The sequence below is a fragment of the Euleptes europaea genome, chromosome 9 (assembly GCF_029931775.1).
Source record: "Euleptes europaea isolate rEulEur1 chromosome 9, rEulEur1.hap1, whole genome shotgun sequence".
In the NCBI taxonomy this organism is placed as follows: domain Eukaryota; kingdom Metazoa; phylum Chordata; class Lepidosauria; order Squamata; family Sphaerodactylidae; genus Euleptes; species Euleptes europaea.
The window spans coordinates 27,482,570-27,508,296 of NC_079320.1; positions in this window are offsets into that span (position 1 = coordinate 27,482,570).

Genomic DNA, 25,727 nt, shown 5'->3' on the forward strand with positions numbered 1-25,727 from the left:
CTTTTTAGTTTTTCTTCTCAGGTGCTGCCCCCCCAGCCCTAACTTTTCTCCAATGACTGAAAAGATTTCATTTACAGTTTTTGTAATCTGCCACACAATTTCGGGGGTACAACCTGGCCATCGCTTTGTTGCATAAACAGCTTCTATGTGAGTTCCAAGGTTGCCTCGCATGTAATCAAGGGAGTACTATCAAGGTAAGGTCATGCCTAACTTCTCAGCAACCCTACTAGAATGCAAGAGAAGGGGTTGTACTAAAATATCCTTCACCCCACTGGAATAATGCCATAATCTCCTTTGGATTCCACTCAGATTCTGATATTGGTTGATCTGTCTTTGTGTTATTTGAAGTAATATATAATGCAGATTAAAGCTGAACGTATCTGTGGAAACCGAGGTGAGACTGAGACTGAGATGGATGACACTTCTAGACAGTCTCCATATTATAATGTCAACGGAGGACTTCTGCACTTTCACAATCCATTTCATTTTATTTGACAGCCCCATGAAATGGTGAGTTTGTTTGTTTGTTTGCCTGTTTGCTTTTAAGCACAGGCCCTTTCCTTTTCCCAGTAAGATGACCCCCTAAGTAAATAACAGAGGGCCTTATGTAGACTCCACATCCTTTTGTGTGATTATGTATAGGCTGACAGCGAATGCTCCACATTAAGGGTATTTATTGGTGCTTATTTGTGGGTAATCCACGCTCAACAACTAGCCTATCTTTTTTCTACAGAAATGTCAGCCTTCTTGCCCATCCTACTTAGAGGTCTATTTGGTGGATGCTGCAACTTCCTCTATCATCCTTTTTTTCATTTGTGGTCACATATTCTGTTTCCCTTTAAATAGGTCCCAGTCCCAAATGTTATTTATATTTATTATTTCAACTTACTATCCCGCACTCCCCGCCCACACATCATCTTTAGAACATAGCACCCCCTGCACAAAAACTGCAGCAGACTTTGAAATTCTATAGAAACATTGTAGCTAATAAATACTTTCTAAAGTGCTAGCGTAGAGCATGATCTGCCAAGTGCACACTGCATGTCTAAACACCAAGAGTTTTGTAACTCTGATTGATTGAGAAAACTTGGTGTGACTTTATCACAAACCTTTTGTAATCCTAATCATAATATATTCAAATATGCCATATGCCTGATTAGAAATATACTTGATAAACCAGAAAAATATTAACATTTTCTCTTTGTCTCTAGATTAATAGCAAAGTTTTGTTATGCAAACTTCTTTTCCTGCTTTCCCTAGAAGCATACTTTCCCCATTTTTTCACCCTGGAAAAGCACTTTTAATCTAATGAATTCATGTAGTCTTATTGACTTTTTAGAATTTATGTCTTTTTTTTCTTCTTTCTACCCTCCCATTCAAATGATTTGAGTTATGGATTTTTGCAATCTGACCCCAAAGCTGCCTAATTCCTTGTGCATTGATTGAATTTCACTGTTGTGAAGCAAGAACCAAATATTCTTTACTCCACCCTGAATTTTTTTCTTTTTTTCTTAGCATACATAAAAATGATCTTTATTGTGACCTTAAAGCCACAGATGTTAGCTCCCCTGCCCCAGATTTTTATCAAGGATACATTACAAAAATGTGCTCACTAAAATTGGACATGTTAAACTAATTAGGCTATGCAAATGCAGCTCAGCAGGACTGCTTTTAAAGTCAATTATACTTACCCAAATGTTCAAATAAAAAGAAAATCTGTTTCAATAACAACCTAACAACCATGTGGAACAAATACGGCTGTTAATTAACTTTTCAGAAAGTGTTTTAGAGTTCAGCTTTCCAATGATGACAATATAAATAGCTAGCAGTGCCACTTGAAATGGGTGGGGTGGTGTCACCCCATTCAGGTCTATTCAGTGGATCTTACTCATAGAAAAGTGTTCCTAGGATTGCACAAAAAAGGTAATTTCTTAAGCATCCTGCTTAGCATGGATGAATGGCTGAAATCCAGTTAGCCTGTGAGCTACACAGTCAGATTGCTAAAACAGACTTTGTGAGAAAGGGGTCGCAAGGAGTGGTGTTTTTTTCCCCCAACACCACTCCCCATCCTTTGCAGCTCCCTCTCAAAGGAGATATAGCATGCTATATCATAGTTGGCTTGCAGTTAATTCTAACTTACCTTAAAAAGTATATGAGTGTTTGGCTTGGATCCACTGGTGATTTCCACAAAAGGAAGGTATTTCTGTCTGTGGAGCAGGCCTTCCCCTTCTCCTCCTCCAACTGCAGAACAAAAATGGTATTGATGGTCCCCTGTGCAAGCACCTGGTCATTACTAATCCACGGGGTGTTATCACATCACAACGTTTATTAAGCAGACTATGTTTATGGGGTGGTTTGCCATTGCCTTCCCCAGTCGTGTACACTTTACCCCAGGCAAGCTGGGTACTCATTTTACCGACCTCGGAAGGTTGGAAGGCTGAATCAAACTTGAGCCGGCTTCCTGAAACTGACTTCCATTGGGATCGAACTCAGGTCATGAGCAGAGCTTTGACTGCAGCACTGCAGCTTACCACTCTGCCCCATGGGGACCAAAGCACCCTCTGAAATGGACCCACCAAGAACAGCATGAAGGGAGGGGGGTTGGAGATCTGCAGTAGGAGGGGGAATAGGCAAAAACCACCCCTCCCTGTTCCATCCATGACAATCCTCTGTGGGATCCCAGCTTTTGTTATTTTTATTTCGGTGTCTGTACTCTTTTAAAAAATTATATCAGTAGTGTTTTCACATTGTTTTTAGATTTTAGCTGTTTTGTCTGAATCATCTCTCAATGTGGGGCATAAATCTTTTAAATATACTAACGAGAAATAAATGCTGCTTCCTTCCAGAAGTCGGTATGTGCTACAATCTGAGCATGGAGCTCTGCTTAAGCTGGCTTCCCCAATGAATTATTATTATTGTTATTATTTATTTTATTAAGTTTATACCCCGCCCTCCCCAGCAAAAGCTGGGCTCCGTGAACACATGGAATGCTTTACTTCATTGGCACTGGAAATGGCATTGGGAATTATCATGGTGATGGGGAAGTTCTGTGAGTGGGGATGGAAGAGCTTTTTATGGCTGCCAAATATTGCTGCATAGAAGTGAAACAAATTTGCGGTGAAAGATCTCACAGATTCTCAAATTTTAAATTTGCACGTGTAATTCCATGGGCAGCCCATTGCTGGAGGGGAAGGTAGTTAGTTGATGACCAGGAGCGGCACAGCTGCACTGCCTCTTCAGAGGCTTCCTGGCCAGAAAATACACAAAATAAAGTATTGAACACATTCATTGTGTTGTCATCAGTGAGAAGCGCAAGAACACATGAAGCTGCCTTATAGTGAGTCAGACCCTTGGTCCATCAAAGTCAATATTGTCTACTCAGACTAGCAGCGGCTCTCCCGGGTCTCAGGCAGGGGTCTCTCACATCACCTGCTTGCCAAGTCCTTTTAGCTTGAGATGCCGGGGATTGAACCTGGGACCTTCTGCATGCAAAGCAGATGCTCTACCACTGAGCCATGGCCCCTTATTAAAATAGTATTTAAAAATAGAAATCTCAGAAGGATGGAAGGCTGAGTCACTATCAACACCCATGGAGGAGTTTCACGGGGCTATGCCAGCTATTTTGCTGGTGTAGCAACGCTGCAGCATAGAGGGGCGTTCCCAGGCCAAACGGGGTTTGGAAGCTGACAAATGTCAGCTCCACTACAGGAATGCCACGGGAACGACCACTGATGCCAGCGTGAGCACTTCTTCCAGGTTTTTACTGCCCACATGGCAATGCCAGTGGCTGAGGTCCATGCTGCTGCATCACTCTGCGGCACCAGCGTAAGTGCCCCTGCACCAGGGTCCATGCCATTTTATCATGGGGCAAAGTGGCATGAATGCTACTGTAGTGTTATGCCAGCTCCTACGGTGTTTCATACACACCCCTTCCAGAATGCACGGTTAAACTTGGATTTTGCAAACTAAAATTCATATTTATGCCAGATATTTTTGATATCTAGGTCCAGAGTAATCCCCACACACAGAGAGTTGAGATATAAAATTTTATTGTGGAAGGAGGTTGTTTCCCCACTTAGGACATTTGCCTCTCTGTCCACCACCTTTTTCAAAAAGCATTAGAAGACACACACCCCTTTGCATCCACACAATTTTTCTACTCTGTGCATCGTCAATCCAATCTGTGCATCAACTGCATATAAATAGCATGCATATAAAAATGATCCAAAAGAATTGGCAACGGCAGCAGCTGCAGTAAGGCAAACAAAAACCAATGATACTAGAATCAAAAGAAGTGAAAAGGAACGTTATTGACTCAACCTTTGGAACAGATGCATCAGTTGTTGTACTTGCCAATGAAGCTGTTGAGGCTTTTCACTTCCTTCTGCATGGATGATCCAAGTATCTTCAGAACATCACAAGAGCAGCTTCAGAATAAGACCCAGAATCACTGGAGGGGCTTCTTTTCCAGTGGCAAAGCTTCAAGACTGCAGACAAAACCCATTTGGGCAGGGGTGCAAGAGAAGCAGGTGCTCTGCCGTTTGGGGCCCTAGCCGCTTCCTGGAAAGGTAGCACTTGGCTCAGAAGGCACACAAACCTCCCAACTGAGAGTCATTTTCAGAATAGCTGGCAGAGAGCAATTGGGCTCAACTGGGGAAATTGCTTGTTTCTGGTGAATTGGCAGGATTCTTTGATGCAAATACTGGCAAGGATCCTAAGACCCATGCAACTACTTTCTTTCATCCAAGGAACTGTGGTTCTCAGACACCAGCCTCTCTCTCCCCCAGGCCACAGGGCAAACCTTATCAGAAAATGAAGGAAGTTTCAAAACAGCTTATGAAGACTTATGGTGATGTGCTATCAGCAAATAATAGAGTGTCCAGAATTCTCTGGGCATATACATGCTTTGTGTCGAGTAGCTCTTTGGATCCTGGCTACTAGCCACTCCACACAGCTCTAAATGTAACAACCAGGAATATTAAATGGAAGAAGAAGACAAAGAAGAAGAGGAGGAAGAAGAGTTGGTTTTTATACCTCAATTTTCTCTACCTTTAAGGTGTCTCAAACCGGCTTAAAATCACCTTCCTCGCCCCACAACAGACACCTTGTGAGGTAGGTGGTGCTGAGAGAGTTCAGAGAGAACTGTGACTAGCCCAAGGTCACCCAGCAGGCTTCATGTGTAGAAGTGGGGAAACAAACCGGGTTCACCAAATTAGAGTCCGCCGCTCTTAACCACTACGCCACGCTGTCTCTTAGACACAGACGTGGACCCAGGCCCTATGTATGCTTTCTTAGAAGTGAATCCCACTGAGTTCAATGGGGCTTACTTCCAAGTATATGTGCATAGAATTGTTTACATGGATTTCCAGGGTTTTTTTCTGCCTCACGTAGAAAAACCCTTATTTAGTCTATAAATTAATATGGGACATATGACTTTGGTCTGGGTGTTACATCTTAAATGAAACAAATGAAGCTCTGGAGGGCACGGTTTGCTGCTAGAACGTCACTGCAAAAGCCTATGGCATATTTCCAAGCCTATTAATAAGTATAGAAATCCTTCCTCAAAGTCTAGCATGAATGTCCTGTCAACGATATAGTCCCACCCCAAGTTACATACTTTTGCTGCAATGGGAGAGAATCTGTCACCTGCTTAACTTTCTTATGGAAATAAGGGGAACTTGAAAGTGCTTAACTTTGGCTGGGTAATGCCTCATTTTAAAAAAATGAATACATAAGTATACATTTTACTCTTGGAACAAAAGAGGATTGACTTTTCTCTGCTTCATTCCAGCCCAGTAGATGAGCTCAACATGTACGCAAGTATGGTAAACTCAGGGGATTTTCTAAGCATCAATGAAAGCATTTTATTGTGCACTCCAATGCTGTCATCTGCAGTTAGCTAACAAATATGATAGGTTTTTAACCTAATCCACCATGTCCTTGCCAAAGCTCCTTGTGTGTTACGTCATCCTGCTTTGGGCCAAGAGTTTGTTTCCCCCAGATGGTCATCATGGAGCTGCTGACAGGTCTTCTGACTGAGACACCAGAGAACAGGAACTCTCCCGTTTATCTAGCACTAGTGACAAAGGGATAGGGAGCCGATGATATTCTTATGCAAAAAGCACTCTATAAGGCATTACATAGTGTCTGTGTTCTCGGAATGTTTGGGGTGTGATAAATCAGAGCACATGCTTTCTGACATCTTCCTGCTTTTTCGGCAGTGTAGAGTTTCCCTCGGTTGAAATCAGGGCGACAGAATGAGATGTGGAAAAAGCCAAGTGTGACATCATCAGCCAACTGGTAGCAGTCACGGAGCAATAAATAATACTTTGTAGGCTTGTAAAAGTGAATCCCAGATAATATGTGCGCCATAATTCCTCTGATCTGCACATTTGACTTGTTATGCAATCTACAATATTAAATATCAAACTAGCCTATCAAATATTTGGGAAGATTGCTGTGCACTGCCTGGAGGGAAGCCTATAATAGACTTGTTTGGGCATCCACTCATATTTAAAGGAAAAATGTTGGCATTTATTATTTATTTGTACGGCACTGACCCTGGGCATGGCTGTTTGCAGAATAGTACATGCAAAACAAATACCTCTATCACTATAAAATGGGATGGCCCGGGCCTATGCCCCCAAGAGTCTCTTTTGACCCTCATATGATTTAATGTGTCAGTGTAGACTACGATGCATTTTGTTAATTCTACAAGGAGGTTCTGTTTGTTCCAATGAGATGCTCACATGCTCTTCAATTTTTTATCCAATCCAAATACATATCTCAATTGCCTTGTCTAAACATTTATAAGTATGGATTTAACTTATTAGAGAGACCTGTGTGGGTGGATATTAGGAGATCTATTACAAGAGGTGAAAGACATTTTTGGAAGGGGTTTCTGTATATGTTTTCCCCAGTGGAAATAATTTCATGTTTGCACAATTCCAAAATACCAAATGAACCCAGAGGATAGGTTAGACTGTATATGATTATTTAAAAATACCATTTTACTTTAGAAACTGTTATTTTAAGCTGTCAGCGGTCTGTTTTTATGGTCTATGTTTTTTTTTATCTTGGGCTGGGTATTTTAATGCTGGATTTTAATTAATACCTTTTAATGTTTTGTCTTTTTCTAAAAAAAAAATTGTAATCACCTTGGACATGTTTCCGGAGAGGGGGTATATTTTCTTTCCAAATAAATAAATAAATAAATAAATAAATAAATAAATAAATACATAAATACATAAATACATAAATAAAATATCAACTGAGAAAAATGTGTAAGGTGACTCAATTGCTCAATTTGCAATGGGCTCGACTTATAGCTCCTCACTGATCCATCACTACCACTGTCCCTTTTCCTTACCCCCATCATACTGTAAAGGCCACAGCATAGATGCGATGTTGCAGGAACTCCATTAAACCTTCATGGTTTCTTCAGGGCCAAAGGCAAGAATCTATAGGTGTTTCAGTTTGGATGAATTATTTAAAAAAAAAATTTTTTTATTATTTTTTCAGAAACGAACAAAACAAATTCCACATATATACCACAACATATATTCAGTCATTCCAAAGTGTGCCAATGCTCATTATGCTATGAAATATTAACCTGTTAGTTACTAATTATAAGATCATAATATCAGATCTTGAATGTTATATTGATCCTGGGTATTGCTGCTTCTATTATCTATGTGTGTGTGTTGAGTGCCGTCAAGTCGCTTCCGACTCATGGCAACCCTATGAATGAAAGTCCTCCAAAATGTCCTATCTTTGACAGCCTTGCTCAGATCTTGCAAATTGAAGGCTGTGGCTTCCTTTATTGAGTCAATCCATCTCTTGTTGGGTCTTCCTCTTTTCCTGCTGCCCTCAACTTTTCCTAGCATGACTGTCTTTTCCAGTGACTCTTGTCATCTAGTATCTATACATAATGTCATTCATCCTTTAGCTAATTCAAAGATGTTCTTAATGGTTAGGATGAATTCTGATGTCTTAGTAGTGTCTTCAGGATCCATGGCAACCATATCTCCCATGAAACTTCATGCACAGGACATTTCATTGGCTGTTCTTATGGCCAGAGACATTTAGTAAGTTTGGATGGAAAAGGGAAAGGAAGGGGTATCTGCATTAGGGAAACTGGCATCATAAACCAGACCTGAAGTGCAGAGGGTGTTTGAGTTCACCTCAACATAGACACAGGTTTTGGATTGGAGAAGATTTCCCAGTTTCAAAATTTAGCACCATCATTATGACTATTAACCTATTTATGCAGAAATAATATCCTACATCCATTCAGTTTTGCTTCCTGGTAACTCTTTTTTATATGGGAGGGAAGGTGGCACAGTATATCCTGATCTCATCAGATCTCAGAAGCTAAGTAGGGTCAGTATTTGCATGGGAGACCACCAAGAAGGGCTCTGCAGAGGAAGGCAATGGCCAACCACCTCTGCATCTCACTTGTCATGAAAGTCCCTTGCTGGGGTTGCATTAAGTCCATTACAACTTGATGGCACTTATGTATGTAACTCTCTTTCAAATGTATTTATTACATTTGTATGCTTAAAAGTACAAACTTTGAGAGGCTCACATGCAATCCCAGCTCTTTTGCGTGTGTGTGCGTGTGCACGCAAGCGCTCGTGTGTGTCTAAGGTTTTGAATCTGCATCTTGGCTCTTGTAGTTCTCTTGGTCTATACATGGTATGAAGCTCATCTAGAGTGGCAGCCCTGTACACAAAGGGTAGTGGAGAAGGTTCTGAACAAGAAGCTGGTCACTCTAACATAGCACAAGAAAAAAATATATGGAACCTGTCTCCTGGTGATTGGCCTGCACAAATAGCCAAGCCAGGTGGTGGCAGGGTACATAGTAAGCCAGTTGCCAGTTGCCATGCCAATGGAAGTTGGGCTGGAAACTAGGAAAGACTCCAGTTTCTTCATAAGAGATGAGGGTGGTACGCAGGACATCCTGGTAGGAGACATCTGAAGAGGAATCTCTGGCTGATATATTTTACATGAATAGGGTTGCAAGGTCCGGGTTGGAAAATACATGGAGATTTTGGGGCGGAGTCTCAGGAGGGTGGGGTTTGGGGAGGGAAGGGAAGGAAAGGGACTTCAATGCCATGAAGTCCAATTGCCAAAGCGGCCATTTTCTCCAGGTCAACTGATCTATATCGACAGGAGATCAGTTGTACTAGCGGGAGATCTCCAGCTAGTACCTGGAGGTTGGAGAAAAAATAAGTACCAATAACAACTCATAGAATGCAAACACAATTTAGTGGAATTGACAAGACGTGCAAAAGTGAAACAAAACAACAGACATCACTATATGTACAAAGAGAAAAACATATACGTAGCTCCCAAGAAGCCTTCAATAACGCCTTCTTAAACGTAATTATGAGTCCCGTAATTAAGTCATCCGACTTTGAACGGAGCAGCTTTTCAAGCGCCTGGAACTGTCTTGAATATTGTTGAGATTTTGAGAATTTTGCACTAAGGAGCTTGGTCTCCCAATAATTGAACGGTGTGCTGATGAAGCCGCCAACGTGGCGGTGAAAACGTTAAGTTAATCCGGACTGCTTTTCAATCCAATTTTGACCTAATCTACCATCTTCCCCATGAATTTCCACGCATGAAGTCGTTTGGGACTCATAATTATGTTTAAGAAGGCGTTATTGAAGACTCCTTGGGAGCTACGTATATGTGTTTCTCTTTGTACATATAGTAATGTCTGTTGTTTTGTTTCACTTTTGCACGTCTTGTCAATTCCACTAAATTGTGTTTACATTCTATGAGTTGTTATTGGTACTTATTTTTTCTCCAATTCCCTTTAGTACCAAGTGCCTTTTTTCTCCAGCAGTACCTGGAGGTTGGCAACCCTATACATGGATGATTGATTACCTAACAGTTTGGTTCACATCCTACTTGCAGATAGCAATCACAAGAGTTGGATATCTGACAGACAGTTCACCTGCATCCAAACAGTTCAAATGTATTTCATTGCAGGAGAAAATGCAATACAACTAGGCACATACAATTACATCTTGCTTTCTCTCAGCTGCCCTCTTTGTTTTTAACCTTTCCTTTTGTTTGAACAACCAAATTTGGAAAAGCAGGGTATAAATATTTCTTTTAAATATATAAATGTTATACTGATGGATCTTATCCAGTACTTAATAAGGAACTGGATTTGATTATATGGGAAACATTCTTGTTGTTCCACTCTAAAGCCATGTTTTTCACCCTTTTATAAAAGTTTATAACTAACAGTGTTCATATCTTTATGAACATTCATTTTTGGTTATCAGAGAATCTTAAGAGATTAAATGACATTTCCAGTGAAATAGCTTTAAAATGCAATGCATATGCCACAAAAAAGAGCTTATGCATCACATAAAAATACATTTGATTAAATCAACAATTATCATGACTGCAAAATAAGAATTATTTATCCTGGACTACTTTGTGTCAGTGGGATCTGTGATTTCCTGCCTTTGGGAACATCAGCTGTTTTGAATGATTTCATGCCCTTCTGCTATTGATATGAACTACACAACAGAAACAGAATAAAGCACTTCGTTTTCTTGTGAATTAACTCCTGGCAGGGTAATGCAAAAACAAAACAAAAACTTGTTACATATCTTTTTTGATTCAGCAATTGTAACTGAATTCCCCCAGTTTGACCCATTATGTCCACTGGATGATGCCCAAGGAGCCATAGAATGAACTTATGCAGGTAAGATATCAATGAGGGTCATTGGGGAGGAAATGGATCACAAACAGGCAAGGTTTAGGTCACAGTAGACAGGAATCAAAACAGCAAGAGGTCTGGACAAAGGACTTTGTCATAGACTGGGAAATATTAAGGCTGGGATAGCCAAGACCAAAGGCAGAGAGTGAGGCCCTGATAGTCAAAGTTAAGCAACAGAACTGTTGGACCACGATGATCCAACAGTAACTGAAGCCTTAAGTCTTAGTAAGGTACAATGGTTTGGTTCCCACCCCCGATTTCCATGGAAGATTTTCTACCCATGGATAGGGTTGCCAGGTTCCCCCTGCCCAACCCCTTGCCCTTGTTTCTATTCATCCCAACACTGGTTTTCTTGTCCGAAGCATAACTCCCATTTAGTTCATGAACATGAACATTTCCAACAAGGTTGTTCCAAAACCGAAAATCCTGCCATAGGCCCTGTAGAGAGAAAATGGAGGAATAGGACATGTCGTTCCAAAAACCTACCAAGGAGGAGAGGGTAAAACCCACTTCATTTATGTTCTTTTAAAATAAACAGAGATATAACTAAATATATATTGGCAGCCGTATTTACAGAGTAGGGATATTCAATATTTCTGGAGGAACCACTTGCCAGGAGTGCAACAGCTGCATCTAATTTCCATAAAATGGAGCAGATTGTTTCAGCTTCCCTTTAATGTAACGGCAAGGCCCACTGACTGTATCTAGAGTTTGATGGTTTCTCTTGAGCTATGTATTTTGCTTGCTCTGCTCACAGTAACTGGTCCCTATATCTTAGTAGCCCAGACTGCAACCTAAATTTACAAGAGGCCACTGAATAAAGCAGAATGTCCCCTTTGAAGTGCAGGCCTGAATGGCAGTATGGCCATCTATTCAATAAAGTATGATCCTCCACAGAAAATATCAAGATGCTGACAAATTCCCATGCAAACATGGTCACCAGCCAAATTGATCTACCAGCTTACACAATAGAAGAACCCCCTCACTAGGTTGCCTCGATGTCCAACTTGAATGGTATCTTGAGCTGCTTTGTAGCTACACAGTAACTTCTTGAGCTTGCAGGGTCAAGGCACCATGCCTTGTTAGACATTTCACTTATTTCTGTGTTGCAGCCTGAAGTCACGTTTGTAACTGTGCAGTCAGCTAGCTGTTTTCAATTTCCAGAGAAGATAACAAGCATCGTCCTGGGTCAATGAGTTATGCTATCAATCTAAGGCACCAAAGGACTAAATCTCAACACAAAGATATGGGTATTTGACTTATTTCCGGGTTTACCAAAATATTTGGGCCCATTATAGTCTATGGGTTTTTTTCCAAAGCTCCTGTGGGGGTATTTTTGGAGGCAGGATCATCAAATTTGCATCATGGCTTCAAGGGACGCTCCTTAGATGGACAGTGAAGTTTAGTGAATGTTGGGACAGGGGCTCCAATTTTATGGGCCCACAAAGAGGTCACCCCCATCCTCCGGGCATTTGTGAGCCAAGCTGTCCATCGGTTTTCAGGTTCAAAAGTTCAGCATTGCCGAGGACTGGTGGAAAGAGCTGATTGGCAGGCTGGTGCCTCAAAGTGTGGGGGCTGCCTTCATATCTGGGGCACATAGCACGATGTCCATGCAAATTAGCTTCCAAATATTAGGTAAAACGGCTTACATGCAAGAAAAATAAGGCACGGAAAACATTTCTTTTGGTGGCAAATGACATCCTGTGAATAGTCCTTTATTATAGTAATCAAAAATCTGTTTTCAGAGATGGTCACGGGGTGGAGAAATGAAGCCTCTACTCAGAGAGACCTTCAGTTTAACAGCAGGTTTTCGGGGAGGGATGTGATATCGAAGCCAGCTGAATTCATTGACCAAGGCAGCTCTTGTGAAGGAGACTGCTCATACAGATGGGTGAGGGGTCTTCTTCAAAAGCTCAATAAGTAGCTATAGAAGTGGTCATACAGCCCAAAGCAGCCATTTTCTCTAGGGGAACTGATCTTGGTAGTTTGGATATTAATTCTGAGAAATCTCCAGGCCCCCCAGGAAGTCGGCAACTGTATATAATGTATAAGGCTTCAAGGTGCACATTGGTGGAGTGGTCTTGTCACCTTTTGATGGAAACAAACAGTTGTGGGTGGCTTTATGTGTGAGTAAGGCTGTTTCTACACTAGGAGGATTTTTCACGGCACACGCATTCCTTTACCAATTGAAAGCAGAACTGAAATTGGGGTTCCACATAGCACCTAAAATAGTGCTATATTCCACATTAAAAAGTAATGGTAGTCTTTGTGCAAAATCCTGCTGTGTTTACTCAGAAGTGACATATTCCACATTAAAAAGTGCTACATCAAATAGTGCTATATTCCACATTAAAAAGTAATGGTAGTCTTTGTGCAAAATCCTGCTGTACTCAGAAGTGACACTCATTTATCAAATGTTTCACACTTGACTTTTTACTTTGCCCTCCTCCCTTAATTTTACAGCCTAATAAATCACTTCCTATTTTATCTGCAGCAGTCATGAATCAATTGATTATCAGTTCTGTTTTGTGGGAGTTTACTGCTTTCATAGAGGCCATTTATGCAGGGATGTTTCCCTGGCGGTCACCCCTCCAACTGCTTCAGAGCTTCCTTTTGATTATACCTGCCTTTCCCAACCATCAGAGTTCGCCTGACTCTCCCCATGCATTTCTGAGTGTTTTGCCCATGTTTTGGAAAACATGGGCAAAATGCACAGAAACACATGGGGAGCGCAAGGCAAACTCTGACAGTTGGGAAAGGCATGCATAATCAAAATGAAGCACCAGAGCAGTCATGAGGAAACAGCCCTGCATAAATGGCCTTAGTAGGCAAAACAATTGGTGGCTTATTTATTTAGATCTTAATTTTGTAATACTGCAATAATAATAATAATAGTAATAATAATAATAAATTTGAAAATGGCACTGCGTAGTAAAAAAGCAATACTTCATCCTTCCCCTCCAAAACAAGAACTGATAGTTAACAATTGATTCATGAATGCTATTGCTGGCCTGGAATGAAACAAGAAATAATTCATTAAGCTAGAAGCAAAGGAAAGGAGGTAAACTTAAAGGGACAACAGCCCTGAAAAACCTCAATAATAATATGATTATCCACGCTGGACAACCTGGTGCTGTAATTCCATGTTACATTAAAGTCACCATAGATTAGGTCTGAATAAAGATGGGGAGGACAATGAGGGAAACACTGTGGTGTAGTCCAGCTTCTCCATTAAAACAGTGTGAATGACTCTGACTAAAGAGCTAATGTGAAAGAATCCTAAGCAACACATATACATACTTCCCTAAACCACAGCTTTGTATGAATTCCTGATTACATGCTGAGCTACTGCAAACACACTTTTTTTCACTAGAGATGACAGACCTGCATATGCTCCAGAATATTTGTGGGTGGGTCTGTTGTCACCATGAAAATGAACTGAGCAGAACATTTGTATTCTTTCCAGTGCAATTATAAAATTTCTGGATCAGAGAAATTATTTTCCTAGTGGTGCACTACCAAACAGCACGCTTGCTTCTAACCAGTAACTAGAAATTATTCACTTTAAGTTAAGCAAGAATATTATTAAGGGAGAACTGCCTCTCCACACCTTTGGAGGACAAATAAAAATCATATGGAGAAGGCGCAATGGGCAAAATCCGTAATAGGGGTCTGGTCCCTTAGACTGTCAATTCATTACAAGGCAGGAAAAACAAAGCTGACCTACACATATCTCCACCCCAAAATTATTTATTTATTTGTTTATTTATACTCCGCCTTTCTCACAGGGACTCAAGGCAGATTACGCAGACAGCTCATTCCTGAGTTTTCGGCGTGCAGGGAAGGTGTGACAGAAATGCCTCCACAATGTCCCCCTCCTGCCGAAATGTTGAAAAAGGCCTTTTTGTTTTTGTTTTTTCTTTTTAAATGGGGCTTTTTGCCCCATTCAGAAGAACGATGCTGTGCCTGCTAAGAAGCAGCAACGCCGTTCTCGCCGCTGGCGTGCCGGGCTCCGCTCCCTGGCACACCCCAGGAATGTCCCCGGGGGAACCAGAACGCCCCCTAGAATGCTGGCATGGGCCTTTATGCCAGTGGGATGCCAGCGGAAGGCCCTGTCGGCGTCCTGGGGTGGCACTGCCACAGCAGTGCGTGGAGACTGGCATCTGGGCCTCTCCACTGGTGTTGGGGCCACTTACGGAGGCATAAGTAGCTCGGATGCCAGCGTGGGGGGTCCCAACACCGTGCAGCCCCTTCCTGGCCTCCTGAGGACTTTTGTCTTCAGAAGTCAGGAATGCGCTGATAGTGAGTCAGTACAATAACAAAAATGGGACATTCAATAACCAATGCATTTGGATTTTAGAAGTCTGGAACCACCAGAAAGAAACAGAAACATAGTATAAGTATTCACATGATACATTAAGGGGTACAGAGATTACATATCTAGGATCCTACTTACAATAAGCTAAGCACAGCAGAATAGACCACAGTCCTTAACCATCTATCCAAGCAAGTTTGTAAAACCATTATGTGCAGCACAACCCTATTACCTGCACAAAAAAGCCCTGTTGAATAATTCAGTTTTGCATAGTTTGAAGAAGGCCAGGAGAGTGGGATCTTTCCTGACCCCCTCAGGCAGGCCATTCCACAAGGTGGGAACCACAATAGAGAAAGCATGCATATGGGCAGTTGTTGATTTTGACAGTTTGCAGGTTGGCACCTGCAGAAGCCTCTGCTAAGTTGAGTGAAGTTGTCTTGATGAAGCAGAGAGAGAGAGGCAATTCCGTAAATAAAAGGGGCCAAGGTAGAGTTGCCAACCGCCAGGTAATTAGCACGGGAAAGTGGTACACAAATGCACATAAACAGGTTGCAAAAAACACATATGTAATGAAGATGGAAAGAACAGACTAGTGTACAACATGAAAGCTTAGTCCCTCCCCTCCCCAAACCACGCCCTCCTTAGGCTCCACCTTAAAATAGCAAAGAGGGATCTGGCAACCCTAGGCCAAGGCCATGAAGGGCCTTGTATGTGATAGCCACTACCTTAAATTGAGCTTGATAATAGATGGGCAGCCAGTAGAGCGTCTGCAGAACGGGAGTCACATGCATGCTCTGTCTAGCTCCATTAATAGCCGAGTCGCAGCATTCTGGACCAGTGGGAGTTTCCAAGTTGATTTTGAGGGGAGACTAATGTACAGTGTATCACAGTAGTCTACTCTCAATGTTTTTCAGACTTGAAGAGAGTAGATTAAGTTGCTTCATTGAAAATGGGATTGTCATGGAAGTCTGTTTCATAGGAAATCCAAGCTTAGAGTGTTTGTCATGCCAACCTCCCGTTTTCTCTGCTTTATGGCCTGCGTGGATATGATATGGGGTCAGCTGAAATGCTACACTGTAATTCGGCCTCTTAGGCTGGCAAGCATCACCTTAGCGTAAAGTCCTAGCATTTCATGGGCAACTTTTTTTTTCTGCTCCGGTGTTCGAAATCTTGAAAAGAAGTCTCCTGTTCCTGGGTGGTCACTGTCGAGATAGCTTCAAGCATACAAAATATAAAAAGTATGCATGAAATATGCCAGTATATTAAATTAACATCCCGCAAAAGCTCCTTTTTTAAGAATCCAGATGCTTATATTGCTTTTGACAGACTCTAGGCGGTAGAGTTTTAACTTTAAAAGAAGGGGCTTTCTGTTTCTGTTTTCAAGTTAAAAATAATGAAAGGAAAACACACTGAAATTCCCACATTATTAAATAAAACATTTAAATGGCCAAGGGCCAATAATTGTCACGCCATGGACAAATGCCTTACGGTAATATGTTCCATAACTGTTTGCTAAAAACTACCAATTTTAACACATTTGCACATGATTAGACACAATAAAAAGTTACTTATTGAAGCCAGTGAGACAGTAGACTTGTGCCCAGGGGAAGGAAAACTTCACTGCAAAGTTGAATGAGAGAGGTGGTTTGAAATAAGTTCCATGCTGTGAAAACAGCTCATAAATACGCAGCCACCAAACGATTGCCTTTGTTCTTATGGCCAGGAGTTCATAACATTGCCACTTTGTGATTGCATCCTGGGGCAGTCTTAAGAATCAAAGAATTTTGAATGATAAATATTAGGTAAAACAATCATGACCTGTACAGAGGACATCAAACACTCAAAATTAAAACAGTATTAAATAAGTATTTGTAATGATTCTTTAAAAAATAAAAAAATGTGTTTGGTCCAAGGGGTATAGATTAGGGCTGTTCAAATACAGCCATTTCAGTTCACGTATGAGATCTGCATTCTTTAGCGCATTCAAGATAATTGTGTCCAGCTCAGAAAGCATTCACAGGGTTTCATCCTCAGAACTACCCTTGCAACATCCTAAGTGTGTATACTCAGAAGTAAATCCCACGGAGTGCAATGAGAGGATCGCAGCCGGCATTTTGTTCAAGAGCATCCAGGATAAGTAGGAATTCAAAGCTAGATCTTCAAGTCTCTCCACCACACCAAACTGACTCTCTCGATCAGCTCTTTGAGAAATATTATGGAATCACTGTGCCTTACAGTGCCCTGACCTGGACAGTCCAGGCTAGCCTGATCTTGTCAGATCTCAGAAGCTAAGCAGGTTTGGCCCAGGTTAGTACTGTACTTGGATGGGAGATCACCAAGGAATATCAGGGTTGCTATGAAGAGGAATGCAATGGCAAACCACCTCTGTTAGTCTCTTGCTTTGAAAACCCTACAGGGCTGCCATAAGTTGGCTGTGACACTTTACACATACACACACACAAACCTTACAGTCAAACTAGATGAGATGCTGGAGATTTGTGATCCAATCTCCCACCTCTCGTAAAAAAGAAAGAAAAAAAAACCCCACAAGAGGATGTCTAAGATGGATCTGACCTGGGGTACTGGGAAAGAGAGTGTAATTCTTTCCTCATTGCTGTTTTCTGATGTAAATCACCTGCCCCAGAAAACTGCCATTTGCCTCAAGGGAATATATATTTTTTGTATTTATAAGATGTCCTGGATAGGTGAAACATGTGCTTGGAGAGTACGATTTAAACTCAGACAATGGAATGGAGGGAAGTTTTTGCACACATGCAGTTTTCCTAACACTACAGTTCCAGAAAATCACCTCAACGAGATACTATGATGTGACTAGCAGACAACCACTGATGTAGATAAATATTTAGGGCACAACCCAGCCAACGTTAAGCACTTGCAAATACTATGATTTTCAAAGGAACAGTTAAGTATATGTTTAAAGTAATTGAAAGCAAGGGAACTATGGCTAGACAATGCCCATATGTTATTTTACCCCACACATCTATAAATAATGTAACTAAGCAGACTAATATCAAGAACCAAAAGGACAATCAGATGTTTGTAATTTCAGCATAAATTCCAAAAAGAACTCTAGAGCTAAACTGATACTTAAGAGGGATAAAATATATTCATATGGTATTCCATGAAACACTATAATGTATGCAGTTCTATATCCACTGTTTCTAATAATGAGAGCCCATTTGGAAATTGTTTGGCCCATGCAGCTGGATTAGTCTCATCTTCTGGGTCTTAAGACTGGTCTTCTTGTAGGACCTTGCATTATCTAAAGTGCAATATGGAGGAGACTAATAGAAAGTCCTTCAGCTTGTGCTCCCAAGCAGTGAAACTCCGTTTCCCAAGAAGGGTTGGTTGGTATCATCTTTGCGCTCTTTCCAAAGAAACCATTGCAAACATTTTTCCCTGATGAAGAAATGCTATCAGTACTAAAAAAAATGCTAAGTCTCCTTGAATGTCAATTGGCAGTTTCCCGATGCATCCCATGTCCAAGTTCATTGAAGCATGCAACCAGTGAAACAGCATGTGCGGGGGGAAGAGACTGTGCCAGGGAGGGCACAACATCACTTCAAAATGTTTGCCTTTCTTCAACTGGGCTGCCTTGTAGAAGACAAGACCATCCGACTTTTCCCACAACCACACCTGCAAGCAGTGACACCGAAGCAACCCCCACACATACACTTGGTTTTGGTTACCCAAGACTGCCACAATACAACTGACTATTGTCTGTGTGTGTTAAGTGCCGTCAAGTCATTTCTGACTCATGGTGACCCTATGAATCAATGTCCTCCAAAGTATCCTATCTTTGACAGCCATGCTAAGATCTTGCAAATTGAGGGCCATGGCTTCCTTTATAGAGTCAATCCATCTCTTGTTGGGTCTTCCTCTTTTCCTGCTGCCTTCAACTTTTCCTAGCATGATTGTCTTTTCCAGTGACTCTAGTCAGTTGCAAAAAGTGAGCCTGGAGCCATTCAGTAACATCATGATAAATCATATGCACACATCATTTCTTGAATGAATACTGAGGGTGTAAATTTGCCCACAAATAATAATACTTCTCCTCCTCTCTCTTTTTGAAAAAAATAAGTGAGCATCAATACAGTGCTTGTTAGGTCAGTATTGCCAGCTTTATAAGGGATGATGAACTGCTGAGGGAACTGTTGAATAAATAGTCTGTGACATGCCCTGTTCCTCCAAGTCTGGCTTCGCGGGATGTTGCCTGGGTCACCTGTCCCAAAATCTGGTGCTGGCGCCCATCCCATGTAGTTCTGCCTTTAGAGACAGTAACAGCAGCTTAAGGACAAATATACAATAAAACAGACTAGCCAATTCATATATAAATTAAACATAATTAAACTTGGACTGCTGAATGCCAGCTTAGACTTTATAATGAGTCAATAGGTCAATGTTTGGAAAAGTAAAAGTTCTGTTCCTGGTTGCCAAACTTGAAACATTGAATTAGAGTCTGTCTTTCAAAAACTGCTGAGTGCTTACGATATGAAAAAAAACAATGGACTCTTAAGAAAGTCATCCAAAATCAATGGCGGTTTTAAATAATATTGGTTTAGTTTTCAGAGATGCTGGGGAACAGTGGCTGCTTTTGAGTTCAAATGGAAGTATTTCTACTCAACACTTCTTAATTCGCCACTACTTGCTTTCATTTGCCTTGCAAATTAGGCCAAATGTTTGGGATGAGGTGTGCAGTCGTTCTCCCTCTTCTTCCTCACTGTTCAAACAAACGATATTCCATAGCATTAATCCTGTTGCATAGTTGATTAATGGTGTTAAAAGGTTTGGATAAAGATGTCATAAATGCCATACATTAAAATGCACTTGCTTTCCTTCCTTTGCCTCATTTGGGTCAAATTGCAAGATAAGTTTGAACTGGACAAGATAACAGGGAGGTCTATGAATGGATTTCACAAGCATTTTTAATTGTGAATGGCAGATGTGAGGATTCACATTTCAGATCATAGTATGGTAGGTAGAGGGTTAATGCCTACCCCCTACATACACATATTTCCTGACCTCAGCCTCTTCAAGCTGCTATTTACTCTGTTGGGGAAACATACATTCTTCTTTTATGGGTAAAATTCATGTCCAGGAGCACCTTAAAGACCAACAAAATGTCCAGGCAGGGTATAAACTTTCAAGAGTAAAGGTACTTTTGTCAGATACAGCCTTGTATCTGATGAAGGGATCTTTGACTCTTGAAGGCTTATACCCTGGAAATCTTGTTGGTCTTCAATGTGCTAATGGAATTAAATCTTGCTCTTATACTGCAGACTAACATGGCTATCCAAATTAAAACTATACTTCTAATATGTTTCCTACCCATGGAGTGAGAAGGATCTCATCGGGGCATTTAAGGTAAGGATAACTCCCTTGCCACAGATCTAATCCCAGTCTGACATTTACCAATAAAATGTTCATGAGATCTTCCAACATCTTGTATATTTTGGCCTTCATGTGTTTCTATTTCAACTGCAAATCTCACATGGCCAACGTTGATTCTTTCTTAAGTAGTTTGTGGCTTCCTTTCACCCACATTTGCTTGGCAAAATTAAGAAAAAAATACCTAAATCCAAGTAAGCCTGTAAAAAAAGGTTTCTGAACACACAAGGGCATTTGGCAAAGTCTGAAAATCATAGATCTAATTTCTGGACTTTTTTTTTAAGTCAACGGACATGAGCATGGAGTGTTCACAGAACAGCAACGAGTATATGTATTATACACTCATGCTAGGCAAAGTATAGGCTCATTATTTTGTCACAATTCCATAATAGCCAATCATGTCATGGCCAGTTAAAAACCATCAGTTTTTAATCCCTTTTTTTGTGGTGGTGGTGGGGTGGTGGTGGTGGCAGTCTTAAAAAAAAAATTCAGATAGGATCTTCCCTCAGTAGTCCCTACTGACCCCAAGAATTCTCAGGGTCCCAGGCCCCACATAGAACTATACTAGTGTAGGTCAATAGGCTACAGCAAGAAGGGGGAAGTAGGCAAAATCATTATTTCCTTGCTCTTTCATTACTGCAGCTCTTCTAATGGAAGAGGCAGGAAGAGAATTTTGCCTCTTTCCTCCCCACTCATTGCAGCCCACCAATTATTGCTATTGTTTTGTGGCTATTACTTCATATGGGTTCCGCAACCCCCAGAATCGACTTTCTCATGGTTAGAAAGGACTTGGGGAGGATGGAGCAGAAAAGCTCTGCAACCATCAGTGTCTTCCATTGGCAGATCTCTGGATCCAACCCTTTATCTTGTTGTAAGTTCTATGGAGCTCATGGAACACTACCAGCCACTAGGTAGTCCTAGGGTATCAGAAATGTGGGACAAACACACACCCAAAAAGTGTTGTGCTCTTGGTCATGATATGGCATTGCTACCACAACCAGTTAGGGAGCTATCCTACTCAGGTCTTCTCAGAAATAAGTCCCATTTTATTCCATAGGGATTGCTCCCAGGAAAGTGTCGCCTTTGTCTTCAGACGTTTAGCAAAATGTAGTCTTGAAGGTCCAGACTGAAACTGGACTAGATCCACTGGAATTTCCGCATCTTTAACAAAAGCACTTATGTTGACGTGTTTCCCAACAGATTGAAATGCTTCAAAGAAAAAAAGAAAGCTTTCTGTGGTCAGGCATGTTCACTAACTGAGAAGCTAGTGGATTACAACATATTATTTCAGAAAAAAATGAATGCTTATTGTAGATCAGGATAATAAATGTGATACATGTATCCTATTTAACCAGCTTGAAAGGGGTTAAGAAAAGGTATTCCTACATTCATATGCTTATTTATTTATTTATTTATTTATTTCATTTATACTCTACTTTTATCCCCAAAGGGGACCCAAAGTGGCTTACAACATTCTTCCCTTCTTCATTTTATCCTCTCAAGAACCCTGTAAGATAGGTTAGGCTGAATGTGTGTGACTAGACCAAAGCCACACAGCAAGCTTCCATGGCAGAATGGGGATTCGAAATTGTGACTGCCAGATCCTAGTCCCTTACTATAACCACTACACCACATTGGAGTTCTCAATTCATGTGATTCTAGAGGGTTCTGGTGATATATAGAGTATAAGCAACTAAAAGTTCTGAAAACAGAAGAAAGAAAACTGAAACAGAGAAACTAAGATGAAATAATACAGAAGAAGCAGTTAGGAGCTATATTCCATGGAGAAGTTCCTCCTGGGGGTTAGCCTGGATGGTGCAGCTTGAAGTGTTTAGTGAATATTAATAAGATGAATTGATTTTCTCGCAGGTTTATTGTCTTTGTATGTCTTTTTCTCCTGTTTAAGATGCCAGAAAAAGAAAAGCTGAGCTACATTTAGCTACAGAGAGGGTTTAGAAAATATCTGGAATAATCTGTATGTTTCCTATAGTGGGTGGATGAGGACTCCAGTTAGCCTTGGATACCTGTGAAGCATCAGCAATAACAATCCTTGAGGACCCCATTAGGTAGAGCTAACTGTATTGCTCACAGACCAAAGACCCCAAAAGAAAGACAGGGATGAGGCAAGGAGTCCAGTACAAAGGTAGGAAAATTCCAGTTGCCATTTGGGCTGAAGTCATCATGTGGTCAGGTAGAAGTGGTGGTTGAATATATTTACACCCAACAAGCCCCAGTGTACTCTTGACCAAGACTGCGGTTTCCTAATAAATGTTTCCTGTAGACATAAATGTGATTCCTCCTTCGCCCTTCTGAAGCACCTACTGTTCCGATAAGATGAAGAAAAGCCAGGACTGGATTTTCGGTTTGGGGAAAAGACGCTTTGAGGGAGAAGGAAGTGGGCACCAGGAAATACACTGATCTACACTATGGTACCCCTGGCCATCACATAGGGGGTCGGTGTGCTAGGCGAAGGGTTCCTGTCCATTTTGGTGTGATATTTAATGTCAGCATTACAACTATAATATTAACTGAGTTCAAGTAATATGACTACACACACCAGGAAAACACAATCTTCCATTTCAGTTTTTTAAAAATACAAAATGCTGCATGTTGTTTTCCACACCAGTGGAAGAAAATTAAATATTTTAGTATACCAGAGCATTTCAGTACAATCGTTTTTTTATATCTCTTCCAAGATAATTTCTATGTTTTCAAAACCTTATTTTTGTTACTGAAGGAAATAGCCTGGTGAGAAAATGATTCATGTATAGAAAAGTACGCAAAGTGGGAGCAAGTAGTGACTTTAAATTGGACATTAAACTAATCCAGGGCTATACCTTAATAAAGGCGAGAGGTGGGAATTCTTATGGATTTTCTAGCTCATTGCTGGAATGACAGAGAAATGCAATAAATGTTCTATTACTTACACAAGCTGCTAGTTTTCAGAAAATTAGTCACCAGTGACCTTTTACCCTTTGTGTTTCTCTCCCCCACAGCAGAAGCACCTGACCTGAATCGAAGGCAACTTCAGGAGGATTTGATGGAGTTTTCCTAGTTTATGCAGTTAAATTCACAGTTATTGTGTGACTAGATTTTTGTCATTAAAAGGTTTTTTTTTTAAATGGTGTTGTTGATTTTAAAGTAAAAACCAAGCCTTCCTTTTTGCCTGGATCATCATCAGAAGAAGTAAAATTCTCACAGACAGAAATTCTAAATGATGCCCTGACTTGACTTCACCTCACCTGACGAAACAAGAAGAGCGTAGGATAATAATTTCTCCAGATACCAAAATGTAACATTTATATCAGTGGAATGAAACTCATGGACTGTGATGGGGGAGGGGGAGTTTATGTTATTTAGCTTTCACCAACTCCATGGGAGAATTATATTGATTAGTTTTCCAGTTAGCAGGTAGACCTCCTTCTGACCCTATTTTCAGGGTCACTAAATCATAATGTGATGGCACTAAGAGGCTGATGTCCCCCCCATATTGCTTTCTGAGAAAAGTGTGGACTTTGAGGAGGGAAAAAAATCCCACTCCCATTTATTTATTATTTTGAAGGCATAAATGCATATATACATGACATGCGCAACGTAATAGCATGTGGAGATGAAACATATAAGGCAGATAAATTAATCCTGCCTTCACTATTGACAGACCTTTAAAAATTGAATCTTGGCCAGTATTGCTGTATCTTGTCAGAATGGGGGGGGGTGTAAAGAAAATGTCAAATAGTCAAGTGAAACATAACATGTTCTCTCTCACACACATTATGAAATGAATCTCTGCTTCAGATGTAAATGTTTCCCAGAGGACCTCTGTAACATTTTGACATATTTGCACATGCAAGAGGATATGGCATCCAAAAGTACAGAGAACGCCTCTTTCTTGCCACTTTCTCTGGGTGTCAACTGCATGTGCTACATTACGTGGGAAAACACTTATTAAAACTTGAGGCAGAGCTCATAGTTGACATTTTCCGTGGCAGGTGTACACTGAAGAAAAAGCAAAGAACAAGACAAGAAAGCACCTAAAGAATGCTTTTAGGTGCTATTTTTAATTGTTATTTGAAGCTTACAGTTGACCTGAGTCCTGTAAAGGCACAAAGTCTGGACGCAGGGACTCAAATATCCTCTCCCTGATGCTGGACCTTTCAGTATGCCTTTGAACTCAGTGTTCTCTGAACGTGTTGTAACTGAAGGAGAGTGCATGGCTGGTTGTAGGAGTGGAATTTAAAAAAACACACTAAAAAGGCTTAGTTTCCAGCAGTTGCAGCAGCTGTTGCATCTGTCTCTCTGAATTTCCTTCACTGAAATACAAGCAGGAATAGAACAATGAGGAACATGTTGCAAGTACAATTATTATTTCGGAAGACTTTCTTTTTTTTAAAGAAAGACCCTGCTCAACAGAAATGTTGTCGAGGACATCCCTTTTTTAATGCCTGCTTTTGTTATATCAGGTCATTGCTGGAAAGTAGGAAGGAGAATTTGTAAAGTTGTAAACAAGCTTGTCATTACATTCAATGTTAGAATTGTTTGTTATAGTCTGTGTCCTGCCTATCCTTCAAAGAGCTTAGACTGTGTACATGGTTTCCTCTTTCTCCATTTTATCCTCACAGCAGCTCTCTGTACAGTGCTGAGAACACTTTCTTTGAAGTAAGCACAGTTAAGAGATCACAGTTAAGATTTTACATACCTGCTTAGGATTGCAAAACAGGCAGGGGTTTTGGCTACAAGAACAGAATATATGTATTCCATTATTGATATCCTGTTGGATAAGACTAAGCATATTGTGGCCAACAGGATGCTATTCACAAATGTTTGATAGGCTAACATATCTTGTTCAACAACTCCCATCCCCCATCTGTTTGTCTATCCACTGTCCAACTTAAATGGCTGTGAAACAGCTTTGCAGCCATACAGTAGCTGTGGTGGTGGAAGGTTGTTTTATCGTTGTGACAGAGTTGTAGGGGGGTTTTAGTTAGATTTTGTTTGCTTTTTGCAGGTTTCCCAGGCAACAGCGGGGGGAGGGGAGGTAGCTCTCACAGTCAAATGGGATTGCACGTTAGGCGGAGCTTGAAAGGTTGAATCTGCTGGGATTCTCTGATTTGACATTGGTTCTGTTGAGCTTGCGCTGCACATTGGCCTTTGGTTCTGCTTGGATTATGTAGTTTGACACTGGTTCTGGTGAGCTGGAAATAGTGTTCCTTCCCTTGCTTCAGTAGCTTTGGCATTGTCTGGTTTGACAGTGGATGGGTT